The sequence below is a fragment of the Schistocerca americana genome, chromosome X, assembly GCF_021461395.2.
Source record: "Schistocerca americana isolate TAMUIC-IGC-003095 chromosome X, iqSchAmer2.1, whole genome shotgun sequence".
Lineage (NCBI taxonomy): Eukaryota > Metazoa > Arthropoda > Insecta > Orthoptera > Acrididae > Schistocerca > Schistocerca americana.
The window spans coordinates 263,104,521-263,118,133 of record NC_060130.1 but is presented as its reverse complement, the minus strand read 5'-3'; positions in this window follow the sequence as shown (position 1 = coordinate 263,118,133).

Here is a 13,613-nt window from a genome sequence, read left to right as displayed (position 1 = left end):
ATACGCGAGCAAAAAACATGTTCTAAAATTCTACAAGAGATCGACGTAAGAGATATAGGTCTATAGTTTTGCGCATCTGCTCGACGACCCTTCTTGAAGACTGGGACTATCTGTGCTCTTTTCCAATCATTTGGAACCCTCCGTTCCTCTAGAGACTTGCGGTACACGGCTGTTAGAAGGGGGGCAAGTTCTTTCGCGTACTCTGTGTAGAACCGAATTGGTATCCCGTCAGGTCCAGTGGACTTTCCTCTATTGAGTGATTCCAGTTGCTTTTCTATGGGGCTATTTGTTATAGGCCAGTACTCGGACTCTTCCACTAGTAATGCTTGCTGCCTGATCGTAGATGGGGTTGTTTGTGGGTAGAGACCAAACTGCGAGGTCATCGGTCTCGTCGGCTCAGGGAAGGACGGGGAAGGAAGTCAGCCGTGCCCTTTCAGAGGAACCACCCCGGTATTTGCCTGGAGCGATGAAGGGAAGTCACGGAAAACCTAAATCAGGATGGCCGGATGCAGGATTGAACCGTCGTCCTTCCGAATGCGAGTCCAGTGTGCTAACCACTGCGCCACCTCGCTCGGTGATGGTAGATGGATGTGTGAGTGAATTCCTGAGGGACCAAACTGCTGAGGACATCCTTCCCTAGACTTACACACTACTTAAACTAACTTGTACTAAGAACAACACACACACATACCCATGCCCGAGGGAGGACTCGATCCTCAGGCGGGAGGGGCCGCGCAATCCGTGTCATAGCGCCTCTAGCCGCGCGGCCACTCTGCTCGGCTCTTAGATGGAGGCGAACCGTTGATGGCGACAAGTCCACACACTTGGAATTGATCATGCGTCTAGGTGATGAGAAATTACGAAAAACCGATGAATATGTGAAAATTCTCAAAAATTACAACCCTTGGGCTCGAACCTGTGAGGTAAATGTAGTGTGACATGTAACTGTTACTTAATAGGCCTGTGAAATACTTGCAAAAAGATAAAAAGATAACAAGACAAGATGGCGACCATCTCATGTTCTGGACACCTTGGAAGCGTTTACGTACTCATTTTCCGTTTGTAACAGCCTGACCTGTGAGAGGTAAATGGTCACGACATGAAAAACCCATTTCCCAGTGATGCATCAGTCTGTCATTGACATTCAAATATTGCCCTCTTTGATGTACCTTATATCACGTTTCCACGTGATTGTAAGTGCTGATCTACGAGCCTAAGTGTAGACTACACTACTGGACTTTAAAATTGATACACAACGAAGATGACGTGCTACAGACGCGAAATTTAACCGACAGGAAGAAGATGTTGTGATATGCAAATGATTAGCTTTTCAGAGCATTCACATAAGCTTGGCGCCGATGGCGACACCTACAACGTGCTGACATGAGGAAAGTTTCCAACCGATTTTTCATACACAAACAACAGTTGACCGACGTTGCCTGGTGAAACGTTGTTGTAATGCCTCGTGTAAGGAGGAGAAATGCGTACCATCACGTTTCCGACTTTGATAAAGGTCGGATTGTAGCCTATCGCGATTGCGGTTTATCGTATCGCGAAATTGCTACTCGCGTAGGTTGAGATCCAATGACTGTTAGCAGAATACGGAATCGGTGGGTTCAGGAGGGTAATACGGAACGCCGTGCTGGACCCCAACGGCCTCGTATCACTAGCAGTCGAGATGACAGGCATCTTATCCGCATGGCTGTAACGGATCGTGCAGCCACGTCTCGATCACTGAGCCAGCAGATGGGGACGTTTGTAAGACAACAACCATCTGCACGAACAGTTCGACGACGTTTGCAGCAGCATGGAGTATCAGCTCTGAGACCATGTCTGCGGTTACCCTTGACGCTGCATCACAGACAGGAACGCTTGCGATGGTGTACTCAACGACGAACCTGGCTGCACGAATGGCAAAACGTCATTTTTTCGAATGGAGCCAGGTTCTGTTTACAACATCATGACGGTCGCATCCGTGTTTGGCGACATCGCGGTGAACGGACTTTGGAAGCGTGTATTCGTCATCGCCATACTGGTGTATCACCCTGTGTGATGGTATGTGGTGCCATTGGTTACACGTCTTGGTCACCTCTTGTTCGCACTGACGGCACTTTGAACAGTGGACATTACATTTCAGATGTATTACGACCCGTGGCTCTACCCTTCATTCGATCCCTGCGAAACCCTACATTTCAGCAGGATAATGCACGACCGCATGTTGTAGGTCCTGTACGGGCCTTTCTGGGTACAGAAAATGTTCGACTGCTGCCCTGGCCAGCACATTCTCCAGATCCCTCACCAATTGAAAACATCTGGTCAATGGTGGCCGAGCAACTAGCTCGTCGCAATACGCCAGTCACTACTCTTGATGAACTGTGGTATCGTGTTGAAGCTGCATGGGCAGCTGTACGTGTACACGCCATCCAAGCTCTGTCTCACTCAATGCCCAGGCGTATCAAGGTCGTTATTACGGCCAGAGGTGGTTTTTCTCGGTACTGATGTATCAGGATCTATGCACCCAATTTGCGTGAAAATGTAATGACAAGTCAGTTCTAGTATAATATATTTGTCCAATGAATACCTGTTTATCATCTGCATTTCTTCTTGGTGTAGCAATTTTAATGGCCAGTAGTGTATTTGGAATGAGATTCCTGAAGCACTCATTGTTAACCCGTCTCCTTCGATCTCAACTGGTTTCGGGACTCTTACAAATACTAATTCTGGATACTTAATATCATTTTAATGATCGTAGGCCATATTCGGAGTAACTTTCATTAGTTTAGGCTGTTTTATTAATGCAGTTATAGGTTTGACGTACAGTGATAAATAAGTAAATAAAATCATATGGCCTGAATGGCTGGGAAACCCCGAAGCGCAGAATCAGCCTCCTAACTGGAAAGGTTTTACCTATCCTTCACGCCCGAGGCACCATTCCTTCGCGAAGTATGAGAGCTTTCTTCGTATGTGTATCTGTTAAGTGTAGGTGACTGTAATGGTTGTGCGAATAGTGTAGTGTCATGCTCGTACGGGAAATAAATGAGAGAAGGGGGAGGGTTAAAATATGCGCCGGCACATAGCCTACTTCTCTCGAAGAGCACTATGGTGGCCGCCTAGCTTGACGCCCCATAGGACGGGCAGATCACCATCAATAGTGTCGCATGCTCACACTTCATGAGACACAGCGGGGAGATTTGATATTTAAACCAGGTGATCGGATACTTTACGCCACCATCTCTCCCCCCCCCCCCCCCCCCCCCCCCTCCAACTGACGGTCAAATACTGTCAGTGAAAATTTCTTCGACCACCAGGATTCGAACCGGCTTACCTCTGCACAGGCGTGCGCTAGCGACCTCGGCCACGGATGCGGGTATGTAAGTAGTGTAGGATTAGTATGGCCATTTTTCCTGTATCTCGTCGTTGCCTGGATGCTTTTCTATTCTTGTAGATGTGGTCTGTCTATGTAAGTAAATGAAGGGCTATTTATCTTGAGCCATACACGTTTCACCCCTTTTTATTTGTGATGTATCTTCAGTGGCCTTAGTACTTATTTGTTTTATGTATGTGATTCCAGTTATGTCACTGTATTACAGTGATTAGTTATTTTCTTATTTTTCGGTAAGAAACAACTTTTAGAGCGAAAGTTTCGTAAGGTTAAATAACTACTTGATGCCACTGATGATGTTATGACGTTATTGTTCGGTATGTGTCCTTTGGTTTTGTACTTAGTTAGCCTGTGTAAAACAGAATGTCCGTTTTTCGGCGCTTTAGAACATATTGCAACTGAATATTCCTCTTTCACTCTTTCACTGTGTGTTAGTTGTGTATTTTTATTGCGTATAATGTTTCCAACTGTCGCTGTGTCGCTATGTGTTCTCGATTCGTGTTTTCTTTCTGTTGTGGTGCCTATATGTTGTTTGACATACGTTTGTTTTTTACGTGTCTAAGTGTGTGGTTATATGTGGTGGTTCAAAATGGTCCAAATGGCTCTGAGCACTATGGGACTTAACATCTGAGGTCATCAGTCCACTAAAGTTAGAAATACTTAAACCTAACTAACCCAAGGACATCACACACATCCATGCCCGAGGCAGGATTCGAATCTGCGACCGTAGCAGCAGCGCGGTTCCGGATTGAAGCGCCTAGAACCGCTCGGCCACAACGTATGTGATGGGGCCTGCTCTTGGAAAAAGATTATATTAATCACTAAGACGATAACAAACAGAGCTGTAGAACACAAAGAAAAAGATAATTTAATCTCCTACTACAAAACTTTTATATGAAACAATAAAAACATTAACTGTGATTCTCTCCACTCAAAAGTTTCCTTTTTCCAAGAGCGGACACCACTATACACAATAACACAAGTACACAGTAACGAACAAATGGATATCAGTTACATACATACACCACAACACAAATAAAAGACGAATCCAAACCACGCCGCGAGGATTGACAACACTATATGCAGTAAATACACATAACTGACACACAGTTAAAGAGTGAAAGTGAAGTGATGTGTTGAAATGTGTTCGGAAATCCTGGTGTACACAGGCCGACTAAGTACAACTCCAGGACAAAACATACAGAATAATAAGATCATAAAATGCTAAGAAGAACGAAATAGTAGTTTAACATTGGGAAACTTGAACTAATACAAAAAATAGAAAATAGAAAAGTTGCAATATAGCAACACATTTAGAATCATTTGAGAAGTAGCAGCTCCGGTCTCACAAACTGACATATGGCCGGGAGAGCGTTGTCCTGACCACATGCCTCTCCATATCCGCATCCAGTGATGCCTGGGAACTGAGGATGACACGACGGCCGGTAGTCACCGTTGGGCCTTCATGGCGTTCGGACAGAGTTTAGTTTATCCAGAATTCTTATATAATACAATTACTATATGTATAAAACAAACATGTATTACTGATCGCTGAAGATGCTTCATAAATAAAAAGAACCGAAAGGCGTATGGCATATAACAAACAGCCTTTCATTTAGTTGCACCCACAGACTATATCTTCAAGAGATGATACTATCAGCAATGGCGCAGAATAATTGTCACATAATCAGCAAGAATGGTCAGTGGTGTACTTTGCAATGTGTGTGTGTGTGTGATAGAGAGAGAGAGAAGGTATGGCATGTTACGCATGACATCGAGCAAGAACGGTCGGCTTTCAGGTATGTGAGTGACGAAGGTCACTTCCCAGGCAAGAGTCATCTGTACTACGGCCTGTTTATGTCCATCACATTCTTCAGCTTATCGCTTTGCACCGAACACTCTCGATAAATATACAGCTTTTTTCTATCACCTGATTCAGAAATAAGTTTGATGGCGTGATCCTCCTGTTATTCACTTGACTTTGATAACTTATAGCGTTATTTACATATGTAAATACTATGATGGCGGAGTTACAGAATTGAAAGTAAGTGACAGAAATTGCTTGGATCGGGTAAAAAAATGGAAACACCGCGTGAAATGCATGCTTGAACGTAAACGAAAATGCTAGCCAAGTCTGTAGGTTGTGCTGTCGTATTTGAGCACGAAAGGCACCTGTGCAATGCCCTCAATACGTTGCAAGTGTCAGTCGAGGTCAGAACAGTGCTCTGTGTAATTGGGAGTGCGTTACGTCGAGGCTAAGTGAATTCGAACGTGGGCAAATTGTTAGTGTCCGCATGGTTGGTACTTCCGTAATCAGTGTAGCAGAAGTGTGTGGTGTTTTAAGAAGCAGCATATCGAAGATTTATACCGGATAGCCGGCTGGTGTGGCCATGCGGTTGTAGGCGCTTCAGTCTGGAACCGCACGATCGCAGGTTCGAATCCTGCCTCGGGCATGGATGTGGGTGATGTCCTTAGGTTAGTTAGGTTTAAGTAGTTCTAAGTTCTAGGGGACTGATGACCTCAGATGTTAAGTCCCATAGTGCTCAGAGCCAATTGAACCATTTTTTTTTTATACCGGATACAGTGAAAGCGGAAAAACATCATACGCTAAGTCACAACGGAAAGAAAGTGTGTGTTCAGTTCAAGAAGATTATGACGAAGAATAAGGGGAGGACAAATGCAAAAGTCACTGCAGAGCTGTATCTAACTGGGGGGGGGGGGAATTACATTAGGTGTTCCACAAGGTTCGATCATGGGTCCCCTCCTGTTCTTGATATATGTGAATGACCTCCCTTGTTATGTGAAACAAGATTCTTAACTAACACTGTTTGCTGATGATACAAGCATAATTATTAAACCAGTAAAAGAAAGTCCGATAGAAAATGATACAAATATGGTATTTGGAAAAGTTATTAATTGGTTTTCTGCGAATGGGCTTGCTCTGAACTTTGAAAAAACACAGTGCATCCAATTTTCTGCTGCAAAAATTATAATTCCTTCAATAAACATAACACATCAACAGAAGTCAGTAGCCAGGGTAGAGCATACTAAGTTTTTGGGTGTACATATAGATGAGAATCTTAATTGGAAAAGTCATATATTGGATCTCCTAAAGCGACTAGGTTCAGCAACTTTTGCAATCAGAATAATTGCCAATTTTGAGGATGTAGAAATTAGTAAGGTAACATACTTTGCATACTTCCACTCTCTGATGTCATACAGAATAATATTCTGGGGCAACTCAACACTTAGGCAAAAGGTATTCACTGCTCAGAAGAAAGTAGTTAGAATAATGTGTGGGGTTCATAGTCGCACAACTTGTGGGCATCTGTTTAAAAGGTTAGGAATTCTTACAACTGCTTCACAGTACATTTACTCAGTAACGAAATTTTTTCTCAACAACATGGACCAGTTTAAAATCAACAGCGACATTCATGATTACAATACCAAAAAAAAGAAAGACCTGCACTATCCTTTACTTAACCTATCTTTGGCACAGAAAGGGGTAAAACATGCTGGCATAAAACTTTTTGATAAATTACCTGATGAAATAAAATGTCTGACAGACAGCAGTAATAGTTTCAAAAACAAATTGAAATCATATCACCTTGACAAGTCCTTCTATACCATAAATGAATTCTTGAATATGAGTAAATAAATCTGGAGATATACTACACTCCTGGAAATTGAAATAAGAACACCGTGAATTCATTGTCCCAGGAAGGGGAAACTTTATTGACACATTCCTGGGGTCAGATACATCACATGATCACACTGACAGAACCACAGGCACATAGACACAGGCAACAGAGCATGCACAATGTCGGCACTAGTACAGTGTATATCCACCTTTCGCAGCAATGCAGGCTGCTATTCTCCCATGGAGACGATCGTAGAGATGCTGGATGTAGTCCTGTGGAACGGCTTGCCATGCCATTTCCACCTGGCGCCTCAGTTGGACCAGCGTTCGTGCTGGACGTGCAGACCGCGTGAGACGACGCTTCATCCAGTCCCAAACATGCTCAATGGGGTACAGATCCGGAGATCTTGCTGGCCAGGGTAGTTGACTTACACCTTCTAGAGCACGTTGGGTGGCACGGGATACATGCGGACGTGCATTGTCCTGTTGGAACAGCAAGTTCCCTTGCCGGTCTAGGAATGGTAGGACGATGGGTTCGATGACGGTTTGGATGTACCGTGCACTATTCAGTGTCCCCTCGACGATCACCAGTGGTGTACGGCCAGTGTAGGAGATCGCTCCCCACACCATGATGCCGGGTGTTGGCCCTGTGTGCCTCGGTCGTATGCAGTCCTGATTGTGGCGCTCACCTGCACGGCGCTAAACACGCATACGACCATCATTGGCACCAAGGCAGAAGCGACTCTCATCGCTGAAGACGACACGTCTCCATTCGTCCCTCCATTCACGCCTGTCGCGACACCACTGGAGGCGGGCTGCACGATGTTGGGGCGTGAGCGGAAGACGGCCTAACGGTGTGCGGGACCGTAGCCCAGCTTCATGGAGACGGTTGCGAATGGTCCTCGTCGATACCCCAGGAGCAACAGTGTCCCTAATTTGCTGGGAAGTGGCGGTGCGGTCCCCTACGGCACTGCGTAGGATCCTACGGTCTTGGCGTGTATCCGTGCGTCGCTGCGGTCCGGTCCCAGGTCGACGGGCACGTGCACCTTCCGCCAACCACTGGCGACAACATCGATGTACTGTCGAGACCTCAGACCCCACGTGTTGAGCAATTCGGCGGTACGTCCACCCGGCTTCCCGCATGCCCACTATACGCCCTCGCTCAAAGTCCGTCAACTGCACATACGGTTCACGTCCACGCTGTCGCGGCATGCTACCAGAGTTAAAGACTGCGATGGAGCTCCGTATGCCACGGCAAACTGGCTGACACTGACGGCGGCGGTGCACAAATGCTGCGCAGCTAGCGCCATTCGACGGCCAACACCGCGGTTCCTGGTGTGTCCGCTGTGCCGTGCGTGTGATCATTGCTTGTACAGCCCTCTCGCAGTGTCCGGAGCAAGTATGGTGGGTCTGACACACCGGTGTCGATGTGTTCTTTTTTCCATTTCCAGGAGTGTATATGCATATTGTGCCATTTAAGGGAATGGGATAGATAATAGAAATATTTAGGTATAACACTATAACGTAAAAAAACTTGTTTCCTGTGCGCATTTCTTGTGAATTTGACACGTTCCACATCATAATGCTTTTTCCGTGCTATTGATCAATGGAACACGTAACTAACTAACTAATTAACTCGAGAACCCTGTCAGTGCCAAAACAAAGCGAAGGGAGCTCCATAAGCAGGGAATTGCAGGGTGAGATGGAATTCCAACATCTCTCATCAGTGACTCAAATGGCCGTAATAACAGGACGTGGGACCGAAACTATAAAACTTAAGAGTATGGAGCAATAGAAGAAAGTCATTTAGTTGCATGAGTCTTGTTACACACTGTTTCCAACTTCTGGCCGAGTTAACATTCCAAGAATGAAACACGGTTGCGATTCAATGGTGATTTGGGCAGTCATATCGTGGTATCTCATAGGCGCCAAGCTTACTCTGCTAGGTAGCATTACTGCCAAGGATTATGTGACCATTTTGGCTGATCAGGTCCATTACGTGGTACAATTTGTGACCCCCCGTGGTGAAGCCGTGTTCAAAGACCCTGGTCACACAGTTCCCATCGCTCAGGACTGGTTTCGTGACAACGAGGATGAACTGTCGCATCTCTCCCAGGCACCACAGTCACGAGATCTCAGTATTATTGAGCCTTTACGGTCTCCTTTGAAGACAAGAGTGCGTGATAGCTATCCGCAGCTCGTGGTCTTGCGGTAGCGTTCTCGTTTCCCGCGCACGGGGTCCCGGGTTCGATTCCCGGCGGGATCAGGGAATTTCTCTGCCTGTGATGACTGGGTGTTGTGTGTTCTTCCTCATCATTTCATCATCATTGACGCACGCAAGTCCCCGAAGTGGGGTCAACTAAAAAGAACTTGCAACACGGCGGCCTAACTTCCCTGCATGGGGCCACCCGGGCAACAATGCCATACGATCATTTCATTTCATCATTACCTAAACTAGCCGCTATTTTGCAGCAATACTGGTATAAGATTCCCTTGAAAACCATACATGACCTCTGTTTATCCATTCTGAGACTATTGGAAGCTGGTTTTGACTCCAAGGGGTTACCTATACCGTTTTAAACTTGGTACTGTTTAGTGTTTTAACTATTTCCACATTTTCTGTAACCGTACCTCTGCTTGCACGGAGCATAAAAGCAGTCATTTCATCGCAGTGTGTGAAGATAACAGACGTAGAGTAGCTAGTTATCAGTCCGTCGGTTATGCGTTAACGGGAATAGAGATACCGGCCTACAGCGAAGCGATACAATACAATTGTGGACCTTGACTTTTAAGTTTACGGAGCGAAGGATTTGTGAGCGTAGAAAATGTATTCTGAAACTAGTTAGTCGACACACTAAACTCAATAACAATTTCTATACGGTTTCGGGAGCACATTTACAAAGTGTTTCAGAGGAATCTATACATATTCAAAGAGTTTCAGATAAGAAAATTAAACATGAATGTTTATTCTTAACTCTACTAGGATAGAATAAGAACCATTTCAAGTTGGCAGGTACTGTTACACTACCTTTGAGAATGAACTTATTGCAGATGGAGTCTGTTTTGAATCCGATAAATTTATCTGTGCGTCCGTCTCTCGAAAAGCATGTATACGTGCCACTTTTTCAGTACACAAACGTTTTAAAGAATGAATCATCAGGGTTTGCAAGCTTTTCATAATACTAAACGCGTGTACACAAATACCACATAGCATTACATTCTCTCACACTTCCGCGTTCCAGAAACAGCAGTTAATTTTTCCGCGCTGTAAGTACTAAATGACAATTACACAAGTGCCTCACATCACATATGAATCTCATATTATTTTGCCCTTAACAACAGTAATTTAGCCGTTCTCTTGTGGCTAATACGGGAAAACCTACACAGTAAACGTATGATCCTGGTTTGAAGCCAAAGAAATCTGATTAATTGTAGGCGTAAGTTATTTTTTTCCCCACACTGAATTAGTATTTTGTTATAAAATTTTATATTCAATAAATAAAATGTTCCATTGTTCGTTCAGAACACGCTAGCTGGAAATTGGCGGACAATTTGTATTTCAGGGACAACTAGTGGCACGGTGTTAGTAGCTTCGTCAATTATACTAAAACCTCCACTCTAACAGGCCGTGAAGGCCCAACGGTACCGACCGGCCGCCATGTCATCCTCAGACGATATGCCTCCCTGGATGCAGATGTGGAGGGCCACGTGGTCAGCACAGCACTCTCCCGGCTGTATATAAGTTTACGAAACTGTCGTCAACTATACAGTCTAAAAAAAAAGAAAAGACACACAACGAAGTAATTATCTAAATGTCCAAATAGGGCGAAAATGGGTAAATTCGACGTACGTGTACAAATAAACAAGTGGCTACAATTTCGGAAAAACTGGATGATTTACTCAAGAGAAAGACCTTAACAAATGGAGAAAGTCAATAACACGTCGGTCCACCTCTGGCCCTTGTGCAGCAGTTATTCAGCTTGGCACTGATTGATAGGGTTGATGGATGTCCTCCAGAGGAATATCGTGCCAAGTCTGTCCAATTGGCGCGTTAGATCGTCAAAATCCCGAGCTGGTTGGAAGGCCCTACCAATAACGCTACAAACGTTCTCAATTGTGGAGAGATCCGGCGAACTTGTAGGTCAAGATAGGGTTTGGCAAGCACGAAGGCAAGCGGGAGAAACTCTCGCCGTTTGCGGGCGAGCGTTATCTTGCTGAAATGTAAACCCAGGACGGCTTGCCATGAAAAGCAACAAAACAGGGCGTAGAAGATCGTCCCAGTACCGCTAGGGTGTGAGGATGACAAACAAAGGGATCCCACTACGAAAAGAAATGACACCCCAGATCAACACTCCTGGTCGTCGAGTGGTATGGCGGCCAATAGCCAGGTTCGTATCCCACCGTTGTCCAGGATGTCTCCAGACACGTCTTCAGCGTGGAGTCTCATTGACTGTAGCAGAATTGACTTCAGTGATGACCCCGCTTCGAAATGACCTCCGATGACCAGCGACATTTTGAATACACCACGTATCTAGAATTCTGACAGTATTTTTCTCATTACACGTTACTGAGTTTTATATAACAATAAATACATCATCACTATTAGGATTTATCCTATCTTTCCTACATATATTACATTCGTGACTTTAGATTTCGCTGACATCCATTTATGGTTTTAGTCACCTTTCTTCTTGTAAGTATAATTAATAAGTAACGATATTTCTGGGACTACATTCTGAGTGATTTTGCTGTTAAGAAACTTGAAATTTATATTTTATCATTCTTACCTGCAAGGACGTATGTGCTCCATGGCTCTGTGCTGTAAGCCTACTACGTCAACCTGCTCATGGTCCCCACAGGTGAGTTTTCTAATCTAAAAATTTGCCCTCAAACTCTAATAACTAGTAGCATTTCCCGTCCATGCTGCACTACTTACTTATTGAGGACGTCCCACCGTTTTGCATCTGGCAGCGTAGTTCGAGACATCTGCATCCGAGATGACCCTCTGTCTTCAGCTCTCCACTTTGCTTCAAGTTAGAGAACTGCAGTCTGTTCTAGTGAAAGTTCTAAAAATTCCGAGATGTGCTTCAGACTTGCGAATTAGTGTTGCAGCTTTACCAATGCAGTCAGCTAATGATTTTAGGTGGTAGGCAGCACTGGTCCCGACACCAGACATGACTTGCTGCCCACTGTATCCAGTGCATACAGTATTTCTAGCCGAACGTTCTCCACATCTGGGACAGGATTGCACACATACCGAGTGCAAGCTACTTTTCCTATTTTACTCACTGTTATTTCTTGAGAGTGTCCCGTCACTCACCTAGCATCTGGACTACTAATAACAAGTAATCCCACTCTCTCTTAATGATGGACTCCATCATTTGCCTAACATTGGAACTGCCAATAACGAGCAATCCCTCATCCCTGTTGTAGTATCGTAGCCTATCGAAACTGTCGGAGCTGGCGCCTCGAATATTCCTGCGGGTGTCGTTTTCAACATCGCCACCAATGATGAAACTCCAGGCCGCCGATCAACGAAGACCGCGGTGATGGTGTAATAATTGTCAGGTACCTAGCCATCAGTTTGTAGGAGAGATTAGTTGAGTGTCGCTAGATGGTCCCGAACGTTACACCGAGCTGTTTATACTAACTCTACCCGCAAACATTTACCGTACTTAGACGCACCACCGGGTCAGGTCTCTGCTTATAGCTACGCACAGCTGTCACATGTTGTCAACAGTATAACAGTGCTTCAGCAACAAGTTGAATACAATATTCTTTTTAACATGCACTTTTGTCAACTAAACTTTTGCTTCCCTGTCCAGATTCCTATGGCGACAGATCCCTTTAGTCAGCTTGAAAGCCGTCACTTGCTTCAATCACAAATATATATGTCTGAGTGATGCTAAATGTTATTATTTTTATATAAAGAAAAGTATTATCTCTCGATAACCTTCAAATCGTGAGCTACACCCTTAATTTTTACATGTGGATTAGTGAATTTGCTCTTGGCACATCTGCTGCCTATGACTGTGGTCACGTTCAGAACGCAGATGAATAATCAAATTAGTGACTTTAATAAGAATTAACCTTAAATTGCTGGTATACCCATGTACCACCACAATAAAATAAAAACAGTGAATAGCTGACGGAATAGGAATGAGAACAGTCTCCTATTTAAGTTTACAAAATAATGAGTGATTTTATTGATCCTTTAGACCTTTTGTAACTATAACTAGGAAAATGACGAACAGAAATCGGAAAAGGAATGGTGTTTAACTGGCAAAGCATACATTGGTGTGGAAGCTATACAAATTATACCTTGAATTAATTCCTTTTACAACGAAATCGAACTTCGTTTGCACGTATCTACTGTGAGACCCTATTCTGTTCAAATTTAATCAGCTACGACCAAGTTTACCACAAACTGTGGTTCAACTGGGAACAGGGAGCTGTGAATGTCATTTGACAACCCTACGCTGGTGCAGCAGTATTTTGCCCTTTACCTTGATTCAGGCGGCAGCAAAAAACGGTGCACTGTGGGCGAGGAGCGTTGCACTGCGGCAGCTGTAATGAAATGCTCTGACTTGT